The 20530-nt window shown below is 39.1% G+C and overlaps 1 protein-coding gene and 1 long non-coding RNA gene across 2 annotated transcripts in view; one reads left to right on the top strand and one right to left on the bottom strand.

Annotated features, from left to right (window-relative positions):
- WBP4 (WW domain binding protein 4) overlaps nt 1-20530 on the top strand; it is a 39556-nt gene that overhangs the window by 17388 nt on the left and 1638 nt on the right. The window lies entirely within an intron of this gene.
- Nucleotides 7356-14378, bottom strand: LOC145720657 (uncharacterized). Its single transcript, XR_014143796.1, has 3 exons — nt 14201-14378; nt 10513-10611; nt 7356-7773 (listed from the first exon to the last, which is right to left on the bottom strand). It is a non-coding gene; the product is annotated as an uncharacterized LOC145720657 (long non-coding RNA).

Here is a 20530-nt window from a genome sequence, read left to right as displayed (position 1 = left end):
AAAAAAAAAAAAGATTTATTGATTTATTTTAGAGTGTGTGCACACATATGAGTGGGGGGAGGGCGCGGAGAGGGAGAGAGAATCCTCAAACAGGTTCCCCGATGAGCAGGGAGCCCGATGCAGCTCGATCCCAGGACCCTGAGATCATTACCTGGGCTTAAATCAAGAACCAGCTGCTTAACCAACTGAGCCACCTAGGTGCCCCACTCTCCTTGTAGTTTTGATTTGCATTTCCCTGATGATCAGTGATGTTCAGCATCCTTTCATGTGTTTGTTGGCCATCTGTATGTCTTCTTTGGAGAAATGTCTATTCATGTCTTCTGCCCATGGATTATTTAGTTTTCTGGGTGTTGAGTTGTATCAGTTCTTTTTTTTTTTTTTTTAAGGATTCATGTATTTATATTAGAGAGAGCATTTGCACACACAGGAGGAGAGGGAAAGAAGCAGAGAAGGAGACTCCCCTCTGAGCACGGAGCCCGATGCCGGGCTTAATCTCACAACCCTGAGATCGTGACCTGAGCGAAATCAAGAGTCAGATGCTTAACTAACTGAGCCACCCAGGCACCCCAAGTTGTATCCATTCTTTATATATTTTGGATACTACTAACCCTTTATTGGGTATGTCATTTGCAAATACCTTCTTCCATTCAGGAGGTTGCCTTTTAGTTTTGTTGATTGTTTCCTTCACTGTGCAGAAAATCTTTATTTTGATGAAGTCCCAATTTTTTGCTTTATTTTTGCTTTTATTTCCCTTGCCTCAGGAGATGTATCTAGAAAGAAGTGGCTATGGCTGATGTTGAAGAAATTACTGCCTGTGCTCTCTTCTAGGATTATTATGATTTCATGTCTCATATTTAGGTTTTAATCCATTTTGGGTTTTTTGTTCTTGTTTTTTTTGTTTGTTTTTGGTTTTGTTTATTTATTTATTTACTTATTTATTTTTAAGTAGGCTCCACACCCAGCATATAGCCCAGCGCAGGGCTTGAACTCACGACCCTGAGATCAAAACCTGAGCTGAGATCAAGAGTTGGATGCTTAACCAGCCATGCCACCCAAGTGCCCCATTTAATGCATCTTGAATTTATTTTTCTGTATGGTGTAAGAAGGTGGTCCTGTTTTTTTCTTTTTCTTTTTTTTTTTGTGCATGTAGCTGTCCAGTTTTCCCAATACCATTTGTTGAAGAAACAGTCTTTTTCCCATTGCATATTGATTCCTCCTTCATTGAAGATTGACCATATAATTGTGGGTTCATTTCTGGGTTTTCTATTCTATTCTGTTGATCTGTGTGTCTATTTTTATGCCAGTATCATACTGTTTTAATTACTACCGCTTTATAATATAACTTGAAATATGGAATTGTGATAATTTTGTTTTTCTTTTTCAAGATTGCTTTGGCTGTTTGAGGTCTTCTGCGGTTCCATGCAATTTTAAGATTGTTTGTTTTAGTTCTGTGAAAAATGCTGTTGGTATTTGATCTGTAGATTACTTTAAAGGATATAGACATTTTAATAGTATTTGTTTCTCCGACCCATGAGCATGGAATATCTTTCCACTTCTTTGTGTCATCTTGAATTTCTTTCATCGGTGTTTTATAGTTTCCAAAGTACAGGTCTTTCACCTGTTTGGTTAAGCTTATTTCTAGGTATTTTTTTTGTTTTGGTGCAGTTGTAATTGGGATTGTTTTCTTAATTTCACTTTCTGCCACTTCATTATTAGTGTGTAGGAATGCAGCAGATTTCTGTACAATAATTTTGTATCCTATGACTTTACTGACTTCATATACTTTTTATCCTTTCTCTTATTGATGTGACGTATCACGTTGATTGTTTTGCAAATATTGAACCACCCTTTCATTCTGAGAATAAATCCCACTTGATTGTGGTGTTGGATTTTTTAATGTATTGTTGGATTCAGTTAGCTAATATTTTGTTGAGAACATTTACATTTATATTCATGAGAGATACTGGTCTGTGGTTCTCTTTTTTTGGGCTGTCTTTATCTCGTTTTGTTATTACAGTGATACTGGCCTCATAGAATGGATTTGGAAGTTTTCCTTCCTCTTGCATTTTTTGGAATAGTTTGAAAAGAATAGGTAGTAACTCTTTTTTAAATGTTTGGTAGAATTCACCTATGAAGCTTTCTGGTCCTGGACTTATGTTTTGGGGGAGTTTTTTGATTACTGATTCAGTTTCATTGCTTGTAATCAGTCTGTTCAAATTTTCTGTTCTTCCTCCTTTTGTTTTGGTAGGTTATATGTTTCTGTGAATTTATCCATTTCTCCTAAGTTGTCTTGATTTGTTGGCATACAGGTTTTCATGATATTCTGTTACAGTTGTTTTTATTTCAATGGTGTTGGTTATTTCTCCTCTTTAATTATTGATTTTGTTTATTTAGGTACTCTCTCTCTCTCTTTTCTTTTTCCTGATGAAAAGGTTTCTCAATTTTCTTGACCTTTTTCAAAGAACCAGTTCCTGGTTTCAATCTATTCTCTTGGGTTTTTTTTAGTTTCTATGTCATTTATTTTTGTTTTCATCTTTATTATTCCCTTTCTTTGCTGGTTTGGGGTTTTGTTTTTATTCTAGCTTCTTTGGGTATATGGTTAGGTTGTTTGAGATATTTCTTGCTTCTTCAGATAGGCCTGTATTGCTATAAACTTCCCTCTTAGAACAGCTTTTGCTGCATCCCAAAGATTTTGGACCATTGTGTTTTCATTTTCATTTGTTTCCATGTAATTTTTTATGTCTTCTGGGATGTCTTGGTTGACCCATTCATTGTTTAGTAGCATGATATCTAACCTCCATGTATTTGTCCTCTTCGCAGATTCTTTTCGTGTGATTGATTTCTGGTTTCATGGTATTGTGTTCAGAAAAGATGCATAGTGTGACTTCAGTCTTTTTCTATTTGTTGAGACTTGTTTTATGTTATCTCTTCTGGAGAATATTCTGTGTACACTTGAAAAGAATGTATATTCTGCTGTTTTTAGGATGGAATGTTCTGCAAAAATATGTTAATCCATCTGGTCCAGTGCGTCATTCAAAGCCACTGTTTGCTTTAAAAACAAAACAAAACACAAAGCCACTGTTTCCTTGTTGATTTTCTGTTTGGATGATCTATCCATCAATGTAAGTGGGGTATTAAGGTGCCCTACTTATGGAGTGCCTGGGTGGCTCGGGCTCTGTGCTCAGCGGGGAGTCTGCTCCCTCTCACTCTGCTCACTCTCACTCTCGCTCAAGTAAATAAATATATAAATAAAGTGTCCTACTTAATGTATTACCTTCAGTTATTTCCTTTGTTTTTCGTTGTTGTTGTTTTCCTTTTTGTTTTTTATTAATTGTTTTATGCTTTTGGGTGCATAAATACTTACAGTTGTTTATATATTCCTGTTGGATTGTCTCCTTTATTATTATAAAGCATCCTTCTTTGTTTGTTGTTACAGTCTTTGTATTAAAGTCTTTTGTCTGATGCAAGTATTGCCACCCCGGCTTTCTTTTGACATCCATTTGCATGATAGATGGTTCTCCACACCCTTACGTACATTCTGCAGGTATCTTGGGCTAAAATGAGTCTCTTGTAGGCAGCATGTTGATGATCCGCCTTGTCACCGTATGTCTTTTGATTGGAGCATTTAGTCCATTTATATTCAAAGTAATTATTGATAGTTATGTATTTATTGCCATTTTGTTACTTGTGGTTGTTTTTATAGAGTTTGATCCTTCTCTTGCTCTCTGTCATGGTTTGTTGGCTTTCTTTAGTAATATACTGGAATTCCTTTCTCTTTATTCTTTGCATATCTATTAATGGTTTTTGATGTGTGGTTACTTTTAGGATTGTGTATAACATCTGCATATAGTCTGTATTAAGTTATTGGTCACTTAAATTTGAAACTGTTCTTTATTCCTCTCTCTCCACATTCAAGTATATGGTGTCATATTCATCTTTTTATTTTATGAATCCTTTGACTGATTTTTACAAAAATATTTTTACATTCTCACAGTCTTTCCTTTCCAGTCAGAGAGGCTCCTTTAATATTTCTTTTTTTTTTTTTAAAGATTTTATTTATTTATTTGAGAGAGAGAGAATGAGAGACAGAGAGCACGAGAGGGAAGAGGGCAGAGGGAGAAGCAGACCCCCCGCCGAGCAGGGAGCCCGATGCGGGACTCGATCCCGGGACTCCAGGATCATGACCTGAGCCGAAGGCAGTCGCTTAACCGACTGAGCCACCCAGGCGCCCCAGCTCCTTTAATATTTCTTGTAGGGTTGGTTTAGTGGCCATGAACTTTTTTGGTTTTGACTGAAAAATTGTCTCTCCTTCTATGCTAAATGGTAGCCTTGTTGGATAGAGTATTCTTGGCTACAGATTTTTCCCTTTCAGCACTTTGAATATATCATATCACTCCCTTCTGACCTGGAAAGTTTCTTTTGAAAATCCACTGCTATATGGCTTACTTGGTACGTAACTGTTTTCTTTTCTCTTGCTGCTTTTTTTTTCTTATTGCTACTTTTTGCCATTTTAATTACTATGTGTCTTGGTGTGTGGACCTCCTTGGGTTGAATTTTTGGGGAGATCTCTCCGCCTCCTGGATCTGGAAATCTGTTTCTTTCCCCAGACTAGGGAATTTTTCAGCTATTATTTCTTCAACTTTTCTGCCGCCTCTTCTTTTTCTTCTGAGATATCTATAACATGAATGTTATTACACTTGATGGAATCTGAGTTCCCCAAAAGACTCTTCTTAATTTGAATAATTTTCTTCCTTCTCCTTTTCTCAGCTTACCTCTATTACAGTCTTCCGGGTCATTAATTTGTTCCTCTACTTCATCTAGTCTGCTATTTATTCCATCAGGTGTATTTTTAATTGCATGTATTGTGTTCTTGATCTCTGGTTCTTTTTTTATCTCTGTGTTAAGGGTCTCATTGATGTTCTCCACTCTTCTCAAGTCCATTGAGTATCTTTATGATCATTACTTTAAATTCTCTATTAGGCATATTACTTCTATCCATTTTGCTTAGCTCTCTTGCTGTGGTTTGGTTCGTTCTTTCATGTGAGAAATGTTTTTCTGTCTTCTCATTTTGTCTGACTTTCTGTGTGTTCGGAAGGTCAGCTACTTTGTGCTTTTAACACTAATAGTCTTTTTATGAAGAGAAGTCCTGTAGTGCCCTGCAGTGCAGTGTCTCCTATTCCCCAGGGCCTGGAGCTTCAGGAAGTGTTTCCTATGTGTCTGTGTGTGTGTTCTCTGCTGTTGAGGCTTGACCTCTTTTGCCTTCAGTCCAGTTGTCTGTAGATATTCTCTTTGCCTATTGTGGGCAGTGTTTGGTCTGCAATAGGGGGTGGGGTGCATTTTAACAAAGTGTGCAGCGGTCTGGTTGCAAAATGAGACCTGCCCTCCGCAGGAACTGAGGTTTCACAAAACGTGCAGGTTGGGAAATGTGGTGTTGGCAGGGTTTGCGCCAGACTTCTCAGGGAGAGGATCTGCAGCTGTGGTACTGAGGCAAGTGTGACTGAGAAGGGGGATCCACTGAAGCATAGGGTTGGAGGTTTTGCAGCGGGGCTTGGTGTAAGCAAGTTAGGTAATGAGTGTTGGCTTCACTGGTTCCCACAAGTGGCCATTGTTTATAGTGGAGGGCAGGGGAGGGAAATGGCACCTGCCAGCTCCTTTGTTCCTGGAGGAGCGCTGTGTCTCCAGGCCACACTCTGAAATGAGGAAATCACTCTCCCTTCTGTCTGCCGTCAGTGTTTTTCAAACTGCTGGTTCTACACTATATGTTCTTGTGCTGCTTGTTATGCTGTCTCTTTAAGGGTCTGAACTGGGCTTCTTAACACCCTCTGCACTCTCCCAGAGCTGACCTCTCTGATTTTTTTTTTTTTTTTAAGATTCCATTTATCCATTTGACACCACACAAGCAGGGGGAGGGGCAGAGGGAGAGGGAGAAGCAGGCTTCCCGCTGAGCTGGGAGCCCGACACAGGGCTCGATCCCAGGACCCTGGGATCACGACCTGAGCTAAAGGCGGATGCTTAACCGACTGAGCCACCCAGGTGCTAGGCTTTAAGTCTCACTGGGTGTAAGAACTCAAAAATTCAACCCCTCTCACTTTCAAAGGCAAATGTTACGGGGATTCATCCTCCCCATTCATGGACTCCCCAGTGCGAAAGTCTAGTTTTTGCCCTTCTCCCCACCACCAGTTTTCCCACCACAGACAGCCACAATCCATTTCACTCCCAGACCACATCTATGCCCTTCGTACTTTCTTCAGTGTGGCCTCCTCTCTACCTTTAGTTCTGGAGTTTGTTCTGCCAGTCTTCAGATCATTTTCTGGGTTATTTACACTGAAATGAGTGTTATCTAGTTGTATCCGAGGGACAAGGTGAGCTTAGGGTCCTCCTACTTCACCATCTTCCCAGCCAACCCTCCACATTTCTCCCTTTTAATAAAGTTTCTTTCAAAGTACTGCTGATCAACTCAGGTTTTCCATATTTGGTGGTTTTATCCCTCAGTGTCTGGAAGGACCTTTCCTGGTTGTCATGTGCAGTATCAGAAAGAATGTGTATAACAGTAGGAAACCACTTAAAGCCACTTTTGAGTAGCAAGGAAGGTTAAGAGGGAGAAACTCTCAGGTGCTCCCACTAATCTTCTTGAGGTCATGTTGGAGATCATCTCAAAGTGTTGAGCCAGCATCATGTTATTGGGTCCATTGTTTTAAGTTCAGGCAAAAAAATACAAAACTTAAAATAACTTCTGCAAAACAGAAGTAACAATTCCAAATTGTATGATGGTTCTAAACCAGATTCCACGGCAGGACTCTTGGTCTGAAAGTAGCCAGTTGAAATACTTATTGGCACTTATTCCAACTTAGGGGAGAAAGGTTCTCCTTATGAAGGCAAACCTGGAGTCATGTATGCCTCCTTTCTGAAAGTCCCCACTTAAAGCAATAATGAAGACAGAATAGTAGATACTGCAGAAGCACACTGAAGGAATTAACCAAGTGCATTTTGGAAGATACAGTGCCGGTATAATCGTGAAGCAATAGCCAGTGAACTTTTTGCAAAACGGTAAAACTTGAAAGGTTGTTTTTTAAAATAGTATTATCTCAGAAGTGTTTAGAACCAAATGTGCTATTAATAATACAGTCAGGGAGCACCTGGGAGGCTCAGTTGGTTAAGCATCCCAATTCTTGGTTTTGGCTCAGGTCATGATCTCGCAGTAGTGAGATCGAGCCCCATGTCAGGCTTAGCGCAGAGTGTGCTTCAGATTTTCTCTCCCTCTCCCTACCCCCCCATCTCTTGCCTTACTCACACATACGCGCAGGTGCTTAAGAGCTCTAAGATAAACAAAATCTTAAAAAAAAAAAAACGGTAATACAGCCAGTAAGTTTGCAAAGTTAGAGACCATTAATTTGGGTAAGAATCCAAAGTCAGTTAATAGTTCAGATGAAATAAAATTTTTGTGAATTCTGAATCTTCTAACCCTTCAGAAAAAGCAAGTGAAAAATTAATTTGTCCTGGGATCATAAGGATGTTTCCTAAAGACCATAATCAAAAGAAGAGGTTTTTTACAAGGGCTTGGGAAATGCAGAAGAGTACTTTGACTTTCCATGAGAGAGAAGAGGAGTGAGAAAAAGGTATACAGCCTGGTCCAGACATCTTGGGAAGGCATGTCATCAGATGTTACCTGCTTCAGTTCCAGGAAATCTATACTTTCAGGTCACCACATGATACGCAGGTCCAGTCAGGGTTTGGTGCTTTCTTTAGGTGTGTCACATGAATCAGGAGGCTTCCCTGCAGTTTGGAGACACAAGGGTTGGTTTGTAGTTCCTGATAAGAGCCTTTCTAGTGAGGTAGGAAGGATTTTGGAGGTGCCTTCCCCAACAAAAGATCATCAGGTTGCACAGTGTAATACTTAAAGTCATTGTCTCCCCCCAGAGTGCACTGTGAAAAACATGTACCACAGCATGGTTATTTTTGATAGAAACAGGTCTTTATACTGTTGAAGTCTATCTTCTCTTATTACTGTGGGTCAGAGGGGGCAGGGGCCAAGTGTATTGGACATCCTGTGACTGTCTCAGAGAGTGAGAGTTTGTGAGTTCCAAACCGGTGGATCTGAGATTTAGGACCAGTGGCAATGCTTTCGGTCAAGGTTTTTGAAGGGTCTCTACAAATTGTACCAGTTGTGTCTTAATAGTGCCATTACTGCATGCAGCTAACTCTGCGGTTAAGGGTGACATGCACAAGGAAAGAGTTGTAAAACTGGACAAACAGCATTGACTTGTCAAAGCACCTGACCAGTAAAAAGGGTTCCCCAATCACTATGAAATTCGAGAGGGTTCCCAGGTAGGGATAATCTTTTCTAACAGAATTTTAGCCACAGAAGCATTATTGCCTTGTCTACAGAGGAAGGCTTTGGTCCAGAGAGAAAACATAGAAACCATAACTAAAATATTTATCCATGAGAGGGAGAAGTTGTATGAAATCTATTTTTCCAAGCAGGTTTCTGTGGAATGTACTTTGGACAAGTAGGACCAGTGAGGTAGGCACTTTTTGCAGCTTTATTAACTTCCCTCACCAATATCAGTTGATGAATGCTATTATTTTATCAGTAGACCACAGGTTTAATGCATGTACAGAGGTAAGTATTGGGAATCTTAGAATTACTGGTAAGGCCAGACTGTTATTTGGTCCAAACCAGAGTTCTCTTTATTGAGCCAACAATTACTACTTTTCAAATACTGTTTCTGTTTGCCTGGGGCCAACTGTTAGATATCACTTGTCAGTTTTTCCAAATTATATTTGGGAGAACATCCCTGTGGACTTTGACAGAGGTCTGGCTACTGGTCTCCTGAGTGCAGCATTTTTGGCAGAAAACAGGTTGTTCCCTTTGGCCTCCAGGGAGTTAAGTCTGGAATGCCTAGGAACCTTAATAATAGCTAGAACGACATCTAATACATTTTGGACATATAAGTCATTTTTATTTTCATTGGAAGTAAGGACACCTTGTTGTTTCCATAATATTCCAAAGTCATGAGCTTTCCCCAAGGTATACCGTCAGTATAAACGTTTGTTAGCTCCACCCTTCACTAAGGTACAAGCTCAAGTAAGGATGTGTAATTCTGCTCAGTGACTTCAAAAGGAATATGCAGTAACATGCTAAGCACATTATTTACCATTTTTATCCTTTAAGAACCATCAGTAAACCATGAAAAATCTGCATTGGTCAAAGGACTTTCCTGTAAATTGTCACAGGGAGTCAGAAGGTGAGCTGTCAACATTAAGCAGTCATGAGGGGTTTCATCCGTGAAGGAGGGGACAGTAGCTATAGGGTTAAGGTTATTGCAATGAGAAAGAGTTACATGAGGAGCAGTTGGCATGAGGATTTCATAGGAGGTGAGCAAGAGTGTGAGGAGAATTCAGGACGGCTTCTGCATGGGGCACAAGAATTCTTAAAGGGAATCCTATTTCTTCAGTGGCCTTAACTAAAAAGGCAGTGGCAGAAGTGGCTTCGAGGCAAGGGGGGATAACCCCGTGCCACAGCATCTAGTTGTTGGTTCTGATAGCCTATGGGTCCATGGTGCTCCTCATATTTTGGGGTCAGTACTCCAAGGGCATTCCTTTCCTTCTTAGATACAAAGGAAAAAAGGGAAGTTGATAGTGAGGATGTCCAAGAGCAACGGGCTTTATTATTTATGAGGCTTTAAGTTCTCAAAGGCTGTGTTATCCCTATCTTTCCAAATAATAGGGTTATGTTTGTCATTTTTTAATAAGGCATGTAAAAGTTGAGCCGTAATAGAGAAGTTTGGAATTCAGTTTTGAGAGTGGCCAGCCAGTCCAAGAAAGCTTTGTACCTGGTACTTACTTTTAGGTTTGGGGAAATTCAGGATGCCTTGAAGTCTGCCTGGATCCAAATGTAGTCCTTGTTCTGCGATCAGGTGCCCTAAGTGTCTAACTTGAGTTTGAGCAAACTACAATTTTTCTTTGGAGATTGTATGTCTTTTTAAGGCCAAAAGTTTTAACAGGTGCATGGCTATCTTGTGAAGAGGTCTGAAAAGGGGAGCAGTGAAGCATATCATCTACATTTTTTAAATTAGAATCTACAGAAAATTTGATATCCAAATCAATTTTTAAGGTTTGTGAAAAGGAAGGACTATCTGAAACCTTGGGGAATTACTGTCCAGGTGTACTTCCGTGTACTTCTTTTCCTTCCAAATGAAAGCAAAAAGATAGTGGCTCTCCCTATCAACTAGAATACTAAAAATGCACTGCATAGATCAATTACAATGAAAAATTTCCTTTCATTAGAAATGGATATCAGTAGCATATGGGGGTCAGGAACAACAGGGTGCCAAGAGCGGGATAGCAATGTTATTTAGTGCTCAGAGATCCTGGAAAAACCTCCATCCTCAGCCACTGGGTTTCCTCCCAGGTCAAATACATACTACAGGGACTGGGGAAAGGGATAGTGAGGCTCTGGGCCTTGTAATCTTGTATTATGCGTTTGACACCTAAAAGGGCTTCTTTACTTACAGGGTATTGATGAATTGTGGGATGAGGTTTTGAAGACTTTATTTGAATTTTGATGGAAGGTACACTGTGGATTCTGCCAATATCATTTGAGGATGATAGCTGTAAAAGACGATGGTAGCTGATTCAATAGAAACAAATAAAAGATGCCAAAGGTCATTTAATTCCCCTGGTTGGCTATTTTGATTACTACTCTCAAATTCTAGAATTATTTCCCTCTTTGGGGAGAAAGAAATTCTGGCATGAGATGCTTTTCTAAGAAATTTAGGGCAATAGGGGTGCAATAAATGAATAGGGGTGCAATAACTAAGGAAAAAAGAGCCTAGACAAAAGGAAATAGATTCAGAGACAGGAACTTGTTGAGGTTTATTAGAGATCTCCACTGTCCAAACCATTTTACTGCTCCAGGGTAGGGGCAGCTTGGTAGCAGTGGGCTGAATGACAGAGTGTAGCTCTGGTGTCAATTTGGAGAGAGAGATTTGTTCCCAATCTGGAGAGTGATTTCTCCAAGTTGATTAAGAGGAAGGAACCCCTGCAGTTCCTCAAAGTCCCATCATTGGGAACTCGGAGGTCATCAGAAAGACTGACTAGAAGGCTGAAAATACCTGGAGAGCTTAAATTTATAACAGCCTTTCCTCCCCCCTCCCCCCCCACCACTGCCCTTGCTCTTTGCAATAATAGCAGAAACTAGGTTTTTTTGGTTTTGTGTTTAGGGGCCTTCATTTGCCAGAGTTGAAAATTGATACTTTTAGCAGTCTGTGTTTTAGGTGACTCACCTAGGATGTGAGCAAGCTGGTTTGCCATGGTAACTAAATCTGGAGTGGGCAATTTACCATTTCATCCTGGTCTTTTTAACTAAAGGAGAAATTCCCAGTTTGAAACATTAATAAACATAGAGTTAAATGCTACCTGGGTGGATTCAGCATCTAAAGATCAGAATTTTCTTTAAAGACAATTTGGAGTCCATCATAATCGTCATGAACAGGTTCATCAAGCTTTTGTGTGCAAACCTGAATTTTGTTTCAGACAACAGGCTTTAGGAAAAGCTACTGTAATTGCTCGGTGGAGATTTCCAGCAAGTGTTCTGTCATCTTACCAAAGGTTAGAAGTTTGTTTTTCAGGATGTTCTCTAGCTAGTTTCATGCAGTGTTTGGCCTGGTTCTTACCAACAGCACATGGAATAATGGATGTAAATCTGAGAAACCAAGGTGGTAAGTTGGAATAACTATGTTAAATCTTCAGCCAACTTATTGGGGGTCTTCAGTCACTTGAGGAAAACTATAACTGTGGCTCACAATTCAGCCTTAGTCCAGGGAACATAAGGAACTTGAGTTTTATTTAGATTCTCAGAAAACTTAACTTTAAAGAAGCAGGTTTTAATAGGTTCAGGAGAGGAGGGAGCAGCAGAGAAATTAGTAGGAAAAGGCAAGTTCAGCAGAGAGAATAGACAAAAATGGTGCCAGAGATGGGGCCTGAGTACAAGATGAGTGCAGATGAAGGGAGGGAGAAAAAGGCCTCAGAAACCATTTTGATGTCTTTCAATTGTTTGTTTGCCTCAGTTCATTCAGAAATAGCATTTTGCAAAAAGGCAAACTCAGAATCCTGAAAAAGTCTGGAAGCCTCAAAGTACTATTTAAAATAGGCATCCCAGAGATGAAGAGTTTGCTAGACAAACAAAAGTTAAAGGAATTCATGACCACTAAACTAGCCCTACAAGAAATATTAAAGGGGACCCTGAGTGTAAAGACAGACCATAAGTAGGAGTAAGAAAAGTAGGAAACACAAAAGCAGTATAAGTAAGTATATCTATAAAATCAGTCAAGGGATTCACAAAATAAAAGGATATAAATTATGAAACCATATACCTCGAATGTGGGAGTGTGGAGAAAGGTAAAGAATGGGTTCAAACTTAAGTGACCATCAACTTCATATAAACTGCTATATGCTGAAGATGCTATTTACAAACCTAATGGTAACCACAATTCAAAAACCAGTAATAGATATGCAAAGAGTAAAGAGAAAGGAACCCAAGTATACCACTTAGGCCAACTAATCAAAGAGAAAAAGAGAAGAAAGGAACAGAGAAGAACTACAAAAGTAACCATAAAACAAGTAACAAAATACCTATCGGTAGTTACTTTGAATCCAAATAGACTGAATGCTCCAATCGAAAGACCTAGAATGTCAGAATGGATAAAAAAGCAAGACCCATCTATATGCTGCCTACAAGAGACTCATTTCAGACCTAAAAACACCTTCTAAATGAACATAAGGGGATAGAGAAACATCTATCATGCAAATAGATGTCAAAAGAAAGCCCAGGTGGCAATACTTACATTAGACAAACTACACTGTTTTTTAAGACAAAATAGGCTTTAAAACAAAGACTGTAACGAGACAAAGGACAAGGGGATAATCCAATAAGAAGATATAACAGTTGTAAATATTTATGCACCCAACATAAGAGCATCCAAATATATAAAACAGTTAATAATATAAAGGAACTGAATAATAGTAGAGGACTTTAACATCCCACTCACATTGATGGATCATCCAAACAAAATATCAACAAGGACCGTGGCTTTGAATGACACATTGGACCAAATGGATCTCACATAACATTCAGAACATTCCATCCTAAAACAGCAAAGTATACACTCTTTCCGAGTACACAAAGATCTTCAAAACATATTGGGCCACAAAACAAGTCTCAACAAATTGAAAAAAAATCAAAGTCATACCGTTCATCTTTTTTGAACACAACACTGTGCATCCACAAGAAAAATCTGAAAAGACAGGGCTCCTGGGTGGCTCAGTTGGTTAAGCATCTGCCTTCAGCTCAGGTCACGATCTCGAGGTCCTGGGATTGAGCCCCATGTCAAGCTCCCTGCTCAGCAGGGAGTCTGCTTCTCTCCCTCTGTCCCTCTCCCCCACTCGTGCACACTCTCTCTGTCTCAAATAAAATCTTTTTAAAAATTTTTTAAAATTTAAAAAATCTGCAAAGAGGACATACCTGGAGGCTAAATGACGTGCTACTAAACAATGGGTCAACCAAGAAATCAAAGAGGACATAAAAACTTACATGGAAATAAGTGAAATCAGATTTTAGTCTGAAATTTTTTAGATGCCACAAAAGCTGTTCTAAGAGGGAAGTTTATGGCCTACCTTAAGCAAGAAAAATCTCAAACAACCTAACCTTATACTTAAAGGAGCTAGAAAAGGAAGAACAAACAAAACCCAAACGACAAAGGAAGAAATTATAAGTATTAGAGCAGAAATAAATGAAATAGTAACTAAAAATACAGTAGAGCAGACTAATGACACCCAGAGCTAGTTCTTTGAAAAGATAACAAAATTAATAAACGCTGACCCAGACTTGTCAAAAAAAAAAAAACAAAATCAGCAAAGAGGAGAAATAACCGACACCACAGAAATATAAAGTATTATAGAGAATATTATGAAAAATTATATGCCAGCAAATTGGACATCCTAAAAGAAACACACATATTTCTAGAAACATTTAACCTCCCAAAACTATCAGGAAGAAATCGAAAATTTTAAACTGATTACAAGGAATGAAATTGAATCAATAATCAAAATACTCCCCACAAACAAAAGTCCAGGACCAGATGGCTTCACGGGTGAATTCTATCAAATATTTAAAGAATTAATACGTAGGGTGAGCGTCCACCTTCAGCTCCGGTCATGATCTCAGGGTCCTGGGATTGAGTCCTGCATCGGGCTCCCTGCTCAGCAGGGAGTCTGCTGCTTCCTCTCTGTCAAATACATCTTAAAAAAGAAAAAGAATTAATACCTATTCTTAAACTATACAAAAAATCAGAAGATGAAGGAAAGGTTCTGTATTCATTCTATGAGGCCAGGATTTCCCTGATTCCAAAACCAGATAAAGACACTACAGAAAAAAAGAACTACAGGCCAATATCTCTGATGAACATAAATGTAAAAATCCTCAACAAAATATTAGCAAACTGAATCCAACAATACATTAAAAAAAAACTATTCACAACAAGTGGGATTTATTCCAGGGATGCAAGGGTGGTTCAGTATTCCCAAATCAGTCAACGTGGCACATCACAGCAACAAGGGAAAGGATGAAAAACATCTGATCATTTCAATAGATGTAAGAAAAGCATTTGACAAAGTACAACATTCATTCATGATAAAAACCCTCAACAAAGTAGGTTTAGAGGAAACATACTTCAACATGATAAAAGCCATATATGAAAAACCCACAGCAAACATTGTACTTAAGGTGAAAAACTGAAGATCAGGAACATAACAAGGTTGTCCACTTTTAATCAACATAGTATTTGAAGTCCTAGCCACAGCAATCAGACAACAAAAACAAAAAGATCCAAATTGGTAAGGAAGAAGTAAAACATTCATTATTTAAAGATGGCTTGATACTATATATAGAAAATCCTAAAGACACTGCCAAAATAGTACTAGAACTGATCAATGGATTCAGTAAGGTCGCAGGATACAAAATCAGTATACAAAAATCCAGGGCCCCTGACTGGCTCAGTTGGTGGAGCATGTGACTCTTGATCTCAGGGTCATGAATTCAAGCTCCATGTTAGGTGTGGAGCCTACTTCAAAAAAAATATTTTTTTCCAGAAGTCCATTGCATTTCTATACCCTAATAGTAAAGTAGCAGAAAGAGAAATTAAGGGGGGAAAAAACAGTTGCATCAGAAATAGTAAAAACCTAGCAATAAACTTAACCCAGGAGGTGAAAGACCTAAATTCTGAAAACTGTGAAACACTGATGAAAGAAACGGAAGACGACACAAATGGAAAGATAATGCGTTCTCATGGATTTGAAGAACAAATACTGTTAAAATGTCCATACAATGAAAGAAATCTACAGGTAGGATACAATCCCTATCGAAATACCAACACCATTTTTCACAAAACTAGAATAATACTGAAATATGTATGGAACCACTAAAGACCTCAAATAGCCAAAGCAGTGTTGAAAAAGAACAAAACTAGAGGTATCACAAGCACAGGTCTCAAGATATACTGCAAAGCTGTAATAATCAAAACAGCATGGTACTGGCACAAATATAGACACACAGATCAATAGAAGAGAACCCAGAAATAAATCAGTGATTATATGGTTAATTAATCTTCAAGAAAGGAGACAAAAAAGTGCAATGGGAAAAAGTCTCTTAAACAAATGGTGGTGGGAAAACTGGACAGCTACATATAAAAGAATGATACTGGACTGCTTTTTTATACCATACACAAAAATTAAACTCAAAATTAAAGACCTAAATGTGAAACCTGAAACCATAAAAATCCTTGAAGAGAGCACAAGCAGTAATTTCCCTGACATCAGGTCTAGTAATATTTTTATCTAGTAATATCTAGTAATGTCTCCTGAGGCAAATGAAACCAAATAAAAAATAAACTATTGGAACTACGCCAAAATAAAAAGTTTGTGCACAGCAAAGGAAACAACCAAGAAAATTAAAAGCATACTGAATGGGAGATGATATTTGCAAATGACGTATCTGATGAAGGGTTAGTATCCAAATATACAAAGAACTTACACAACTCAACACAAATATTCCAGTTAGAAAATGGACAGAAGACATGATGAACAGACATTTCTCCAAAGAAGACGTACAGATGGCCAACAGACAGACACGTGAAAAGATGCTCAACATCACATCATCAGGGATTTGCAAATCAAAACCCACAATGAGGTATCTCACACCTGTCAGAATGGCTAAAAACTAAAACACAAACAGCAAGTGTTGGTGAGGATGTGGAGAAAAAGGAACACCCCCCCCCCCCTTGTGCTGTTGGTGGGAATGCAAACTGGTTCACCCATAATGGAATACAGTATGGAGATTTCATCAAAAAATTTAAAATAGAACTACCATATCCACTACTGGATATATACCGAAAAATATAAAAACACTAGTTCAAAAAGATATATGCACCCCTATGTTTATTGCAGCATTATTTATAATAGCCAAACCATGGAAGCAGTCCCAAGTGTCCCATCAAGAGATGAATGGATAAAGGTTGTATATACATACAATGGAATATTAGCCATAAAAAATAAAATCTTGCTATTTACAGCAGTGTGGGTGTATCTACAGGGTTTAATGCTAAGTGAAATAAGAGAAGGGACACCTACCATATGATTTCACTCGTGTGGAATTTAAGAAATAAACAAGGAACAAAAGAGACAAACCAAAAAAACAGCCTCTGAACTATAGAGAGCAAACTAATGGTTACCAGAAGGGAGATGGGAAAAAGGAGGAATGTGTGAAATAGGTAAAGGGGACTAAGAGTACACATATCATGATGAGCACTGTGTAATGTATAGAACTGTTGAATCACTATATTGTGCACCTGAAACTAATATAACACTATATGTTAACTATATTGGAATTAAAATTAAAAATTTTTTTCTGGGCACCTGGGTGGCTCAGTTGTTAAGCATCTGCCTTCGGCTCAGGTCATGATACCGGGGTCCTGGGATCGAGCCCACATCTGGCTTCCTGCTCAGCAGCAAGTTTGCTTCTCCCTCTTCCACTCTTCCACTCGCCTTGCTTGTGTTCTCTCTCTCGCTGTATCTCTCTCTGTCAAATAAATAAAATCTTAAAAAAAAATTTTTTTCTGGGCGCCTAGGTGGCTCAGTTGGTTAAGCGACTGCCTTCAGCTCAGGTCATGATCCTGGAGTCCCAGGATCGAGTCCCGCATCGGGCTCCTTGCTCAGCAGGGAGTCTGCTTCTCCCTCTGACCCTCCCCCCTCTCATGCTCTCTCTTTCTATCTCATTCTCTCTCAAATAAATAAAATCTTTAAAAAAAAATAAAAAATAAAATAAAAAATAATTTTTTCTAATAAAAAATAGGCATCCTAGTCCACTGTGCTCTGTTTTTCTACCAGTTATAGCCTTTTTTTTTTTTTAAGATTTTATTCATTTTTTGACGGAGACACAGCGAGAGAGGGAACACAAGCAAGGGTAGTGGGAGAGGAAGAAGCAGGCTTCCTGCCGAGCAGGGAGCCTGATGTGGGGCTCGATCCCAGGACCCTGGGATCATGACCTGAGCTGAAGGCAGATGCTTAACGACTGAGCCACCCAGGCGCCCCCGGTTATAGCCTTCTAATTTAAATTTGAGTAAGACGAGTTTGGGAATTTAAAAGTTCCCCATAATGCCATTGAAGTTCAGAATTACTTTTGGCTAAGTTAATCCATTTAGTTATAAATGTGGATGCATAGGGACCATAGATTTTAAACATAAAACAAGCCAGAATCCCAGAAAGATGGAGAGGAAATGGCGGGGGGTGGGGGGGCACCTTCAAGCATTTTGATGACTGGGTTCCCATTTCATAGAGACTTTTCCCTAGAGCAGAGAAAATTTCTAAACAACACAATTTCAACAGGAACAGTCTGGTTCCAAAAAGGAGTCAGACTGAAGGTTACAACAGTTTCAGTAGGCAGAGTCTGGGTCCAGACAGGAGTTGGGCCTAAGACCAGTACAATTTTATCAGGAACAGTCCAAATCCTAAAAAGAGTCAGACCTGGGGCACCTGGGTGGCTCAGTTGTTAAGCGTCTGCCTTCGGCTCAGGCCATGATCCTGGGGTCCTGGGATTGAGCCCCGCATCAGGCTCCCTGCTTGGCGGGAGGCCTGCTCCTCCCTCTCCCATTCCCCCTGCTTGTGTTCCCTCTCTCACTGTGTCTGTCAAATAAATAAATAAAATCTTCAAAAAAAAAAAAGAGACCGAAGGCCAAACAAGTAACCTCAAGAGATTTAAAAACAAACAAGAAAAACTCAAGGCCCTAAAACAGATCCCAAATGAAGCCTGGGGAGCTTGAACACAAAGCATGGCACTCAAAATCCAGGGAAAAACTTACCTTCCAGCGTTGGTGAGTAAAGCAGCAAATCCACTTGGCTCTGTAGGTACCATCATCTCACCAGCCTCAGAGTTGCTGACGGTCTTCACTGGATCCCATTTCTGATCACCAAGTTGTGTTAATCTTAAAAATAAAACTGTCCGTTATTTTATCAGCAAAAAAATGGATTTATTCAGGAATAAATTGCAGAGAATTGCAGTCTAGGACAAATAGGACAAAACCATTGGCAAGTCCACAGAAGGAAGGAGAGGAATGCCCTTTTATAGAGGAAAGTGGGATATTGGGAAGGCTATTATAAACAAAAAAGTCCATTGGAGTAAACTGGGAACTGGAAGTATAGTGGCTTTTCATTGGCTGAGATGTGTCTCTCATTGGCTGGATTGTTCTGTGGGTGGAGGAAAGCCTCCTCCTGCTGGGATAGCAAAGTAGTATCCATGTGCAAGGTCCCTCTCTTCCTCTTGGGTCTGGAATTGAGGAGTGATAGGGTGTGAGAGCTTGCCCTGCCGGCCTCCTGACTCCATTCTAAAAGGTTTCCTTTTATTTTCACATTTTTAAATCTACATGGCGGGGGGGATGTTTGTTCTACCTTTATTACATTGTGTTCAGATACTATAACCTTTACAGTTCTTGCATTTGAATTTGGAAATGATTATGGTTTTGTGGAAGTGCTTGTGTAATTATTTTTTGTAACTGTTCCGAAGTTATTTGAAAAGATATTTCTCTGTAAGATGTTTACTTGCAGGCTCTTGCCTTTTCTTTTGAATACAAACTTCTTTTTTTTATCTTTCCTATAATCCCACTTAAGAAACAATACTACAGGGGCACCTGGGTGGCTCAGTTGGTTAGCGTCTGCCTTTGGCTCAGGTCATGGTCCCAGGGTCCTGGGATGAGCCCCACAACAACTCCCTGCTCTGCGGGGAGCCTGCTTCTCCCTCTCCCTCTGCCTGCCACTCCCCCTGCTTGTGTTCTCTGTCAAATAAATAAATAAAATCTTTTTTAAAAAAAGAAGCAATACTACAGCTTGATCACTTTATCAAAATACAATATAACGCATCAAGATTCAAGTGAAATACATGAATCTCACATCAAATTTCTTGACTATAGATTCATTTTTCCAGTGACCAACCCTACTACTATTCATTCCTCAGATGTTTCTCTCCTTGGTTAGTAAAATTTTACTTTCACTTGGAAGCAGAGTGGTCTAGGGGAAAGAATATAAATTTTAGGTCAGACAGACCTGGATTTTAATCCAAGCTCCACCACTTCCATAAGTTTGGTTGACCAAGTTATTTAACGTCTTTAAACCTCAGTTTCCTCTCCTGTAATAAAAGAATAAAAAGCCAAGAATTAATACTCCCATCAGCTGCAGGGGCTACTAGCCTTCTTAGGAAAAGCACCATTGTTAGCAGTCTAAGAGAAAATAGGGAAGTAGGAAAAGCAAACAAAAACTGCATTTAACATGCAGTTTTAATACAGTAAATAAAAGTTTTGGGAGGCATATGTTTTCAAAACAAATCAGACTTAAGACCTGTTCCAGGGAGAATCCCTATTTCCTGCATCCCCTCATCAGATTTTGAGGAAATTTTTATTGAATTATTATCTACTAAGATAGGTTCTTCCTCAAGTGTTTTATTATGCAGAAGTTTTGTTTTAGTTTTGAACTACCCATAACTAGTTTGAAATGTTATTTTTGTACTTACATTCTGTTTTTGTTTTGTTTTGTTTGCAGTCCTAGCAAATTTCCAAACTATTTTTACATTTAAAAAGGAGTGTGCCTGGCTGGCTCAGTTGGTAACGCATGTGACTCTTGATCTTGAGATTGTGAGTTCGATCCCCACCTTAGGTTTAGAGATAACCTTTTACTTAAGATTTTATTTGTTATTTGAGAGAGAGAGCACGAGCAGGGTGAGGGGCAGAGGGAGAAGCAGGCTCCCCACTGAGCAGGGAGCCTGACGCGGGGCTCGATCCAGGGACTCAGGAATCATGACTTGAGCTGAAGGCAGACACTTAACCAACTGAGCCACCAGTTGGTTAAGATAACTTTTTTTTAAAAAATTTTATTTTTAAGTAATTACTATGCCTATAAACCTACTTTTTTAAGCCTGTGTTTTTATTCATGT

The sequence above is a fragment of the Leptonychotes weddellii genome, chromosome 3 (genome assembly GCF_054177405.1).
Source record: "Leptonychotes weddellii isolate Sample4059 chromosome 3, ASM5417740v2, whole genome shotgun sequence".
Taxonomy (NCBI): domain Eukaryota; kingdom Metazoa; phylum Chordata; class Mammalia; order Carnivora; family Phocidae; genus Leptonychotes; species Leptonychotes weddellii.
This window is presented reverse-complemented; position numbering and strand designations above follow the sequence as displayed.